At 42.7% G+C, this 12962-nt stretch overlaps 1 protein-coding gene across 1 annotated transcript in view; it reads right to left on the reverse strand.

The window, feature by feature from the left end:
- LOC143020758 (uncharacterized) overlaps nucleotides 1-12621 on the reverse strand; it is a 59878-nt gene extending 47257 nt beyond the window's left edge. The window contains exon 1 of the mRNA XM_076177486.1: nucleotides 12402-12621. The gene's annotated coding sequence lies outside the window, so the exon portion shown is untranslated. The remainder of the gene's footprint in view (nucleotides 1-12401) is intronic.
- Between the last annotated feature and the right edge of the window lie 341 nt (nucleotides 12622-12962).

The following is a 12962-nucleotide window of genomic DNA, read 5'->3' on the forward strand; positions in this document are numbered from 1 at the left end:
ATATATATATATATATTACAAATAATCATGTAATTTTAATGACATTCCTACTACCTACAAAAATGGGGGGAGGGGGGAATAAAACAGTGGGAGCTAACAATCCAACCCACAAATGAATGGTCATTAAGCTCAACTCCAGTCATTATCTAAAAAGAAAGACTGTCAGTCAGTCAGTCAGTGTGTCACACATCGACTCTCCAAGGCCCCCCCACCGGCGAGGCTAATTGCTCAGGAGGCCTTCAGCTCGTTTAATATCAGCCAGAATAAAATATATACAGTACTGCGAGTCACCGTGTGTGTGTGTGTGTGTGTGTGTGTGCGCGTCACTAATAATAATAATGCAAATAATAATAACAATGATAATAAACACAATTCTAAAATAAAAAATATATACATATATATAATTATGTGTGCACGCGCATGTGTGAGTCCCTATCATCATTTTACCTATACCATACAATCTTCACACTACCGTATAATTTCTATCAGCTACCATACAATTTCTACCTCTACCCTATAATGTCTACCCTTTACATTATCAATTCTACCTGCTACCATAATATATTTATCTCCTATCAAAGTGTATTCATCCCGTCACAAAGTATTTACACACAACCACTTTTTTTTTTTTTTTTTTTTACCTCGTGTGGTATTTCCGTCACTGCATTGATAATTCGAGGAACTAAGTTCTCTGTCGTCGAAAGGAAAAAAAAACTGCGCAATGCGGGGAGCCCACTGGACGGGTTGGGCGTTGCGGTTCCCTGCTCGGCAAACTCCGTTTTTTATTCCCACGTTATAGATTCCACGTCCTCTAGTGCTCTCTCTGTCTTTCTCTTTCTCTTTCTCTCTATTCCACGGGAAATAATCTTCTACGTTTTTCATTAACCTATATATTATTTTATTATCTTATTTATTTGTTTATCTATTTATTTATTCATTTATTGTGGCGTAAAGCCTTAGATGGCGTTTCTTTTGATAAACTTTTCGACTGACAATTACATAAAACGGCCTTACACACACCGTTACTGGGCCATCGGGGTAGGTCGTATGTTTTGTACAAGGTCAAAGCTTTACCCATAAATCGGACAAATCAACTGTCGATCACGTGATCGAAGGCGGTGGTGAACCACTCAATAGTATATGTATACACTATACACGTACAAACGCACAGGCACGTATATAAAAAAAGGCAAGTAACAATAATCATGACACTTCGTCTACTTACCCCGATAAAAAAAATTGAATTATCATACATTTCGTAAAATTCTGACGCACAATTCTTTATATACTATAAGTTAGGTTGAAAGTCCACTGGAAATTCATTTGCAGTCTTGCCTGGTACCGACATCTCATGGTCACTGCGACATGACGTCACGTCGAACTCAAAACCCCAAGTTAGAAAACGGTACCTTGCCAACTCCATATCCATTTTAAACTTTTATTATTTATTCTTCGTTAATGTTGCTAGATAGCTGTTAGATTCCATAAAATGTATATTTTGATTTATTCTTCTTTATGACTCCTTACCTTCGTAAGCTATAGCGTGTGAACAATGAAATATTTTTAAACGATGACGCATGCTGACGTATCAGTGACGTCACCGAAGGACAACTAAGTACTGTTTATTGGCTAAACAATCTTTAGTTAACTCGGTATATTCAACTTGTACATTTCTGACTACTGCCAGATGATTTTATTGTTTAGGAAACTTCCCCTCCATGGAGCAGTGTTGCCATATTAAGATATCGAATGCACAAATTTAATACGTCAATATTTCTTATTTACACCATTGACTCCATATGAAGGATGGAAGAGCTGATTATATATTGAAATATTCCATACCATCTCTCGTCAAACGGTTTTACTAAAAATGGAGTAAAATAATCACTGTTTACATAGATAGTGCTACACTGTCTAGTCGTATCAATACCTTGTGTCTATATATTTGTGTGATTCACCTTGGTCTTTGGATCACGTGTTGGACTCGTGATCGACAGCTATTTCCCTCCCGTATGGGATGCTGCGAATGGTGCCAAGTATAAGGGCGTATCCCAGGGCCTCTTTCCAGGGTGCCACGGGCGTGGTGGGTTGGTTTTGTCCTCAAATATGGTAACAATGACACAACACATGTCGACAACAATGGGTAAACAAATTAATATGTAAAAAAAAAATAGAAATTTAAAGAAAATAAAATAAAAGATATATAAATTATAACACGAATGTAAAATAAAATATATAAATAAAACAAAGCACGGACGATATATATATATATATATATATAAATCACAAAGAGTAAGTAAAATAACTAAATATATAAACGAGTACATCACGTATGGGGGGGAAGACAATGTTGGCCAACTGTTTCATTTTTTTTTTTTTTTTTTTTTTTTTTTTTTTTTTTTTTTTAGAAATTCAATTCTGACGATTTATTCGGGTTTTGAAGAGTGTCGACCTCTCTGAGCTGCCAATAAGCGTCTCCATGCGTCTGCTCCCCTCATGGTGCAGCATCCCTAACTAAAAATATAATAATAAAAAAATAAAACAATGAACATATATTATATATATATATATATATATATAATATATATATATATATATATATATATATATAATATATATATATATATATATATACACACATCTATTTCTAGGGTCAGCTCCACGATGTTGCCTAGCGATGCTAGATCGATTTAGTGCTAGCATTTATAGCTCTAGTTTTAGGATACCTTTCCTACATAACAGTGACAACTTTTATTGGGGGTTGTTGTTCACTATATAGTCACAGTGTATTGTTAGATTGGTATTAAATATACGTTGACTTTTTTTTTTTATTTCCTTCGTCAAATTTGAGAGTACGAGAGACAGCTAAATAGCTTGAAAGGACTACAGACATCCTTAAACATAAAAATACTAACAAACAAACAAATAAAATAAAATAAAATCCCAGGATGGACTAGTCATAGTATACTGCTCAGGAAGAAGATGAAGAGGAAAAAGAGAAAGAAGAGGAAGAAGAGAAGAGGAAGGAGGGGAAGAAGAGGAAGAAGAAGAAGGAGGGGAAGGAGAAGAAGGAAGGGAAAGAGAGGAAGGAGGGGAAGAAGAGGAAGAAGAAGAAGAAGAAGAAGGAGGAGGAGGGGGAGGAGGGGAAGGAGAGGAAGGAGGGGAAGAAGAGGAAGACGAGAGAGAAGAGGAAGAAGAGGAATGAATGAATGAATGAATAAATAAATAAATAAATAAACAAATAATAAAATAGAAATTGGATTGATGTCTTGGATGGTCTTCTTCCTCCTTGAAGAGGCTGCAACCTGCTTGTAGAGGTTGCAGTACAACCTAGCCAGGGCGCGGTCAGGGTCTTTGTGGCCAAAGGTCCTACAGGGGCAACTAAGGCTCGACCAAGGCCATCCGGGCAACAAGGAAGAGGGCGTGTCCCCCCCTCCCCATTAGGGGGGGGGGATTCGGCGGTTGGGAGGGGGGGAAGATGGAGAGGAAAAGGAAGACTGGGGGTATGGGGAGCGGTGAAGGCCGGGTGAGGGGTGAAGGGGATAGTTGGTAAAGGAAGGGGGGAGAGGGGGGCAGGAATAGGAAGGGGATAGGAGAGGAGATAAAATGAGGAGGAGGGAGAGGAGGAGGAGGAGGAGGAGGAGGAGGAGGAGGAGGAGGAGGAGGAGGAGGAGGAGGAGGAGGAGGAGAGGGAAAAGATGTAGTTTGACTAAGAAGCCCGGAGTTGCCAACCAGATATGGGGTGAAGGGAAGTGGAATAGAGCACTGCTGGAGGTCGAGAGGGACGGGAGGATGAGAGAGGAAGAGGGAAGGGGAGAGAGAGGAAGTGGGAGAGAGAGGAAGGGGGAGAGAGAGGAAGTGGGAGAGAGAGGAAGGGGGAGAGAGAGGGAGGGAGAGGGAGAGGGAGAGGAAGGGAGAGGGAGAGGAAGGGAGAGGGAGAGGAAGGGGGAGAGGGAGAGAGAGAGAGAGGGAGGGAGAGAGAGAGAGAGAGAGAGGGAGGGAGGGAGAGAGCGAGGGAGGGGGAGAGAAAGGGGGAGAGAGGGGAAAAGGGGAGGACGAAAAGGGGGAGAGAGAGGAGGGGGAGAGGTGGTGAAGATGTTGGTAGCAGCAGCTATATTAGTAATAGTAGTAATAGTAGTAGTAATAGCAGTAGTATTAGTAATAGTAGTAGTATTCTGGACCCTGTGCATTTGTATATGCAAATAAAGAAAAATAAAATCCAGCCAACGACTTGGGACAAACAAAGAACACTCGAGGGGTACACAAAGCAATGCAGAAGAGCGCTCTCTCTCTCTCTTGCTCTCGTTCTCTTCCCCCGCTCCCTTCCATTCTCCTCCCCCTTCTCTCTCTTCTCTTTATCTTTTTGTTCAAACATTCCTGAACCTCATTCAAACTTGCCATTTTTCTGTTTTCTGATTGTGTGTACATGCGAGGGAGAAGAGTTTGTGATGGTCTTGTGTTTTACAGCCAACTCTTTTGGATTTAGATTCAAGAAGGAAATAGGCAAGAACTCCTTTACCAATAGTGGTAAACGAATGGAACAGACTTACTAAGTATTTCAGCGGCTTTGACCCATCGTTTTTCGCTCATATTTCCGAAATAATCATTCACATCAGCATGGTATATTAGCACAGCCTAATTCACACCCTGCGCTAATTTTTGACGTTATAGTGCATTCACAATTGTATTTAATTACGGTGTTTACTCTTGATATTAAGTGTGTCGTAGCCGACACCAGTGAAGTAAATCGAACAAGTGAAGTTGGGATACACGAGGTAGTTTGTGATGACGTCACGACTTCACCTGTTCGATTTACTTCACGAGTGTCGGCTACGACACACTTAATATCAAGAGTAAACGCCGTAATCAAATACACTTGTGAATGCACGATAACGTAAAAAATTAGCGCAGGGTGTGAATTAGGCTGTGCTAATATATCATACTGATGTGAATGGTTATTTCGGAAATATGAGCGAAAAACGATGGGTCAAAGCCGCTGAAATACTTAGTAGTAACCATGCAGTGCGCGCTGACACTATCGGTCGTTGTAAGAGGTTGGATAACTATATGGATGGGGATGACAGGTGTTAACTGACAAGGAACTGTCTAGTGTAGGCCTTATGGTCTCATACAGTCTCCTTTATTCTTATGTTCTATGTTCTCTCTCAGCGACGAGGCTCTTGAAAATCGTACGAGAAACTCATAATAAAAGTTAAATATATTTAATGAATTGTGATGTGAATGGAGGCAAGACCCACACGCTGAGAGGAGCCTCTCTCAACGGGGCTCCACGTGCATAGAGGGTCACTTTCTTGACTACATGTCAACAACAAACTTCTTGCTTCCACACTAACATTACAATTACTCAACTCAAATTTCACATATATAAATGAAGTCACATACTATACACACATTTGTGCAGAGAGAGAGAGAACCTATCCCTTGTGACAGAAGTCGTCACCTTTGCCCAGTGTGCCTCGATATGGGCCAAGGGGCTGTCCAGTCACAGGATGCTGCTGGGGTTCGAACCTGGACTATTCCACTTAGGCCTACGAGGTTTGACCCAAGCTGGCCTCACCACAGCGGTCCTTAGGTCACCAACCCCTAACTCAGTAACTTAAACCTCTTCTCTCTCTCTCTCTCTCTCTCACACACACACACACACACACACGCACCGCCACGGGGGTCCGGGTTCGAATCCTACTCAGGGCTGAAATAATTTCAGTATCGCTGCGCTGCGAGTCGTTACTCCAATTCTCGTGGGCGGGGAGTTGAGTGTGCGTGTAAGGTAGCATTACCCATAGATCGGTCATATATCAGCTCCGAACTCTCTTCTGTGAGGGAAATAGCTGTCGATCACGAGTCCAACACGGGATCCAAGACCATGGTGAATCTCTCTCTCACACACACACAGTGAAATATACATAATCTTCACTGATAACAACAAATAATAATAACAATAATAATAATGATAATAATAATAATAATAATAATAATAATAATATTAACAGTGACAATGCACTCGAGATACAAACTTCGCACTCGAGATACAAACTTCCAAAAGAACAAGAGATAATTTCCAACGAATCCGGAAGTCACAAGACACGATTTGATTTCCCTTCGTCTCTGGCTGGCTCAGCATTACGTGCCCCCAAACCAATTCTTCTCTTTCGTTTCCAGCGACGGCGCCATTAATACAAGTCATGTCTATAAAACGTGTAATGGGTTTTATTATTATTATTCTCCGTTTCGTAAAAGAAGTATGCATGTTTTCATCAACTCCAAAAGTTTCGTTTTCAGCCTCTGCAAGCGACAAAGTCAAGCTGGCGGCACACTAAGTATTTCAGCGGCTTTGACCCATCGTTTTTCGCTCATATTTCCGAAATAATCATTCACATCAGCATGGTATATTAGCACAGCCTAATTCACACCCGGCCATAATTTTTGACGTTATAGTGTATTCACAAGTGTATTTAATTACGGTGTTTACTCTTGATATTGTGTGTGTCGTAGCCGACACCCGTGAAGTAAATCGAACAAGTGAAGTTGGGATACACGAGGTAGTTTGTGATGACGTCACGACTTCACCTGTTCGATTTACTTCACGGGTGTCGGCTACGACACACTTAATATCAAGAGTAAACGCCGTAATTAAATACACTTGTAAATGCACTCTAACGTCAAAAATTATGGCCGGGTGTGAATTAGGCTGTGCTAATATATCATACTGATGTGAATGGTTATTTCGGAAATATGAGCGAAAAACGATGGGTCAAAGCCGCTGAAATACTTAGTAGGCTAGCATGCTAGTTGCTTTTGCTATTTCGTTGGAATAGAAACAACCTGTTACAGTGTTCTAGACTTCCGTACGAACATCTAAACAATGTGTCTAACATTCGTATTTTAGGTTTAACTTCTCTTAGTTCGTCATTCAGCTACTCTGGCACAAAAGTAATTTGACATTTGGAAATTTGAAAAACAAAAGATCGTAACCGAAGTCGTTTCTACTCAAACGAAATAGCAAAAGCAAGTAGCATGCTAGCGAGAAATGCCTAGTGTGCCGACACCTTAATGATTCCAAAAACTAACATTCATCATCATGATGACATGAAAGTAAAAATTTCCTGAAATAAAAGTATGTGTATGTGTATGTATATATATATATATATATATATATATATATATTTGTGTGTGTGTGTGTGTATGTGTGAGCGTATGTATATACATTTCTAAATGTATTCTTAATGTACACTGCTCAAGACCGAACGCCATTGTACCAGACAGAACCGAGAACAGCTTTCCTTTTTTTTTTTTTTTTTTTTTAGAGGGAAGGGGGAGGACCCTGGACGGGCTGGGGGGTGGGGGGGGGTCGGGACCCTGAGACACGCAAGCAAGCGAGCAAGCACTCACGCACCCAGTCGCCCAATGCACCACCTGCTGGGAATGCTCGTATCCGGTGGCTATCGAAATTCCCAGGTTCACCTTGAGAAAGTCAAACGACAGAAGCAGTCAGTTGGCGCGAGAGACCAACACGGGAGGAAAAGAAACTGAAAATGGACAAAATGGGAAACTGAAAGAGCGACGGAGGGAGGGAAGGAGGGAATGAGAAAGAAGGGTGGAAGAGAGGGAGGGACGAGAGTGAAGGATGAAAGAGAGGGTGGAGGAAAGCGAAGGAGGAGGAAAGAGAGGGAGGAGGAAAGTGAGGGAGGAGGAAAGTGAGGGAGGAGGAAAGAGAGGGAGGGGGAGAGGAACGGGGAAAGAGAGGGACGGGGAAAAAGAGGGACGGGGAAAGAGAGTGAGTGAGAGAGGGAGGGGTGAGAGAGGGGGATAGGGAAGAATGGGAGGAGGGGAAAGAGGGAAATGGAAAGATTGGGAGGGGTAAAAGGAAGAGGGAAAGAGGGAGAGGGTAAAGAGAGGGAGGGGTGAAAGAGGGAGGGGGAAGAGAGAGGGGGAAAAAGAGGGAGGGGGAGAAGGTGGGAGAAAGAGGGAAGGGGGAAGAGAGAGGGGGAAAGAGACAGAAGGGGAGAAAAAAGAGCAAAACGGGAAGGAAGGATAAAGAGGGCAAGTGGGGAAAAGAGAAAGGGAAATGAGAAGGAAAAAACAAGGAAAGTAAAATGAAAAGGAAGGAAATAAGAAGTGAAAATGGATGGGAAAAGATGGAAATGAAAAGCGGAAATGGGGGGAAAAGGAGTAAAATGAAAACTGCAAAAATGAAAAATTTAAAAGATAGAGAACATACATACATATACCAAAGGCTTTTTCCCCCTACATGGGGGGGTAGCCAAAATGAAAAAGGCATAGAAACCACTCCCACCCATTCCAGACAAAGAAACAAAATGGACATCAATTCATTTGAATCAGTACAGAGAAGAATGACCAAAATGATACATGGACTCGGAAATTTGCCTTACGAGGAGAGGCTTACGCACCTTAACTTACACTCTCTGGAAAGACGCAGAGTTCGGGGTGATCTAATAGAGGTGTTCAAGTGGATCAAAGGCTTTAACAAGGGTGATGCAAACAAGGTCATCATATTAAAACAACAGGGCAGGACTCGCAGTATTTAAACTGAACAAATTTAGATTTAAGAAGGAAATAGGCAAGAATTGGTTTACTAATAGGGTGGTCGACGAATGGAATAGACTTAGTAACCATGTACGAGTAGTAAGCGCTGAAACTATCAGTTGTTTTAGGAAACGATTAGACAACTTTATGGATGGTGATGGACATGGATCTGCCTAGTGTAGGCCTTATGGTCTCTTGCAGTCTCCTTCATTCTTATGATAAAAGGGAAACGGCAAAAGGGAGAAAAAGGGGGGAAATGGGAGGGAGGGAACCAACGGGGGAAAAGAAATCAACAAACGTTAGGATAGAACAAAGAGAGAGAGAGAGAGAGAGAGAGAGAGAGAGAGAGAGAGAGAGAGAGAGAGAGAGAGAGAGAGAGAGAGAGAGAGAGAGAGAGAGAGAGAGAGAGAGAGAGGAGAAAGAGAAAGAGGAGAAAGAGAAAGAGGAGAAAGGAGAAAGGAGATAGGAGAGAGAGAAGAGAGAGGAGGTGAAAGAAACATGCAACAACGATGACCCCCACCCCCGTCACCACCCACCCGTCCCTCATTCTGTCCATCACTTTCTTCCGGCACGCAGACAAACCTACAGTCCGTTAAGTCCTATCATCATCATCATCTTAAATCGAGCCTGTCTGGAATGCGGGAAAGTGTGGAAAGGGTGTCACGAGAACCCTAGGGACAACAGCGTACAGGTGGTTAAGGAAGGTGGGGACGGGTGAAGGGGAACGGAAGGGGGACGGGGAGGAGGATGGGGGACTGGGAGAAGGGGGCTGGGGGAGAGTAAGGGGAACGGGGGAAGAAGGAGGGGGAGGGGAGGAAGGGAAACGGAGAACGGGGAGGAAGGAAAAGGGGGGATAGAAGGAGGAAGGGGGCAGGGGGGGAAGAGGAAGGGTGCCGGGGGGGGGGAGGAGGAAGGGAGACGGAGGGAGGAGGAAGGGAGACGGAGGGAGAAGGAAGGGGGACGGAGGGAAGAGGAAGGGGGCCGGGGGGAGGAGGAAGGGGGCCGGGGGAGGAGGAAGGGGGCGGGGGGAGAGGAAGGGGGCGGGGGGAGGAGGAAGGGGGCGGGGGGAGAGGAAGGGGGCCGGGGGGAGGAGGAAGGGGGCCGGGGGGAGGAGGAAGGGGGCGGGGGGAGAGGAAGGGGGCGGGGGGAGAGGAAGGGGGCGGGGGGAGAGAAAGGGAAAGGGGGACGGGGGAGGAAGGTGGACGGGTGAAGAGGAAGGAGGCGGAAGAGTGAGGGAGAGGAGGAAGTGAAAGTGAGATGGTGCTGGTGAAAGGAAACGGGAGAGGGGAAGGGAAGGAGGGAGAGGGGAGGGGAAGGGAAGGAGAACATAAGAATGAAGGAGACTCCAAGAGACCATGAGGCCTACACTAGGCAGTTCCATGTCCATTACCACGTCATCCCCGTCTATAAAGTTGTCTAACCGTATCATAAAACAACTCATAGTTTCAGCGCTCACTACATGGTAAATAAGTCTGTTCCATTCGTTGACCACCCTATTAGTAAATCAATTCTTGAATATTTCCTTCTTAAATCTAAATTTGTCCAGTTTAAATACTGCGAGTCCTGCCCTGTTGTCTTAATATGATGACCTTGTTTGCGCCATCCTTGTTAAAGCCTTTGATCCACTTAAACACCTCTATTAGATCACTCCGCACTCTGCGTCTTTCCAGAGTGTAAGTTAAGGTGCATAAGCCTCTCTTCGTAAGGTATATTTCTTACCCATTGTATCATTTTGGAAAGAAGGAGAAAGAGAGAGGGGAGGAGAGGGGAGGGGAAGGGGAGGGGAAGGGAAGGGAGAGGGAGGGGAGGGGAAGGGAAGGAGAGGGAGGGGAAGGGAAGGGAAGGGGAAGGAGAGGGAGAGGGAGAGGGAGGGGAAGGGAAGGAGAGGGAGAGTGGAGGGGAGGGGAGGGGAAGGTGAGGGAGGGGAGGGGACGGAGAGGTAGGGGAGGGGACGGAGAGGGAGGGGAGGGGAAGGAGAGGGAGGGGAAGGAGAGGGAGGGGAGAGGGAGAGGGAGGGGAGGGGGAAGGAGAGGAAGAGGAGGGGAAGAGAGGGAGAGGTAGTAGGGAAGGAAGGAAGAGTGAGAGTGAAGGGGTAGGCAGGTGAAGGAGAAGAGGAGAAATCTGATAAAATAAAAGAATATATGGAAAACATGAAATACAACAAACATATGGATAAATACATGAGAGGGAAAAAACGAGGAAGAGAAATCCAAGACAGACATCAGAAGTTCAGAGTGATCTTGAACCCAAGCCAGTGGGCTGTTAGCGCGGGGGCGTTTCGCCTACCGGGTTCAGTTTTTTTTTGGTTTCTCCGGTGTGGATGATCCAGTGTTGCAACTCAAGATGTTCCTTGCAACGCCAACTGAATGACACGCACCACGTGCAATGTTGCAAAAGTTCCGAGCGGAACATCGACCCTTCTACAAGTCTCGCGGGCAATTTTCTGATGAAAGGTTGTTTTTTTTTTTTAAGTTGAAACACGGATCTTTTCTTTCTAGATTTATGAAAACGCCAGCATAATCTTCATTATAATGAAGAAGTCTAATTGATATGATTTTTAAAGAGATTTGTACAGGTAAACGCGTAAACACGAAAACACACACACACACACAATATATATATATATATATATATATATATATATATATATATACATATATATATATTATATATACACGCTCGGGGGTTCAGTAAGTCTCAGTTGGTTAAATTTCATTTCTAAATTTATGTTTCATTGGTTTATTTCTTCATCCATATTATTCCATAAACCAATACATATACCATATGGATGTTTTCATTACATTCTGTCTTTACGCGTGTATAAATACACGTGCATGTGCATGCTTGCAGTTACTTATACATGTGTATATAAATCCATACATGTATAATTGCGCATGTATGCACTATATATATATATATATATATATATATATATATATATATATGACATTGTTTACAATATTCTAAGTGTAGAACTAGTTCCCATTTAGGCGATTGATTTAAATACATTTCAGTAATTCTGAAACACCTTACTGATTGTATATACGTATTGTGTATGTGTAAGACAGCATTATTATTAAACACACACACACACAAGTACTTCCATAACGGCGTGTGTGTGTGTGTGTGTGTGTGTGTGTGTGTGTGTGTGTGTGTGTGTGTGTGTGTGTGTGTGTGTGTGTGTGTGTGTGTGTGTGTGTGTGTGTGTGTGTGTGTGCACGCACATACCTGTTTAAAATCAACGAATTACAAATTCCATCAACACAAAATCAACAAACATTGTAATTTGTCATAAAAATTCACACATAGGAACCTGTGATCACCAATCTTGTACAACAGCAATATTACCAGGAAACCTTTATCCCAATCCAATTTTGTCCTCTTATTTTTACTCCCTAAATCTTCAGACAGCCTCTGTTGTTATTTAAAAAAGTTCAACACCGCTTTGCAAACTATGAATTTTTGTATTAAAATGTTCCCTTCTTTCATATAATAGGCGAGCATTTGCCAGAATTATATTTGTAAACCCTGCCATCGAAGTGAATGGGTTAGTTCTCGTTTAAATACAAAAGGTTTTCGTGTAAATCTTTAATTACGGCTGTAGTCGTAGAAGTTCAACATCAGGGCAATGTCCCACATACCTACATTACATATCAGTTCTTTGTAATGCACAAGAACAGGCTGACGTATTTGTCAATACAGGACAGAAATCAACAATAATAATGTTATATCTTGATAAAGACACATAAGATACATTTTCTTATATTTCTTAGTAAAATGGTCAGTAAACAAAACATTCGGATGCCTTCCGACAGGTACTAGGACCGCAGACTTACCTTGTGCTATGGACGCTTCAAACTAAAAAATTAACGTTTTCTACACTGATTACTTAAAATCTTGTAATCCTCCACAGACGGATTGGTGTAGGTAGTCCTTCGTTTGTGATCACTTTACTTCAGCTTGTTTACTCGACTAGGCAAGTGAGGAATAGACGGGAGAGATTATCGAATGCTCTCCTCTCACCTTCCTGCCGTGCACTGAACTGTTAGCTTCTCGTCTAGACGGGCTGGATCGGCCGACAGCCCGACACCCGTTGAATTTGTTGAACGTTTGCCTACTCATTCTAGTAACTCAATAACTGTATATGTAAAGGAAGCGTGCTTTGTATCAAGCTTAGATTTTGCGTTCTTATTAATATATTATAAAGGTATAATGCTTTATATGATTCTAAGCTCTAGAAAGGTAATACATAAACAGGCTTCTGGATTTTCGTGATATGTTGTTGACAGACGTACGAATATTTTCAGCATAGTCATTCGCGTACATTTATCTTTTTATCAAAGGAAAACTTTTAAGTTTACCAACTCAAGCAAATCTCCGAAAATATTTTTCATCCC

Source organism: Oratosquilla oratoria, chromosome 40, assembly GCF_046742065.1.
Source record: "Oratosquilla oratoria isolate Oo_2021 chromosome 40, ASM4674206v1, whole genome shotgun sequence".
Taxonomy (NCBI): domain Eukaryota; kingdom Metazoa; phylum Arthropoda; class Malacostraca; order Stomatopoda; family Squillidae; genus Oratosquilla; species Oratosquilla oratoria.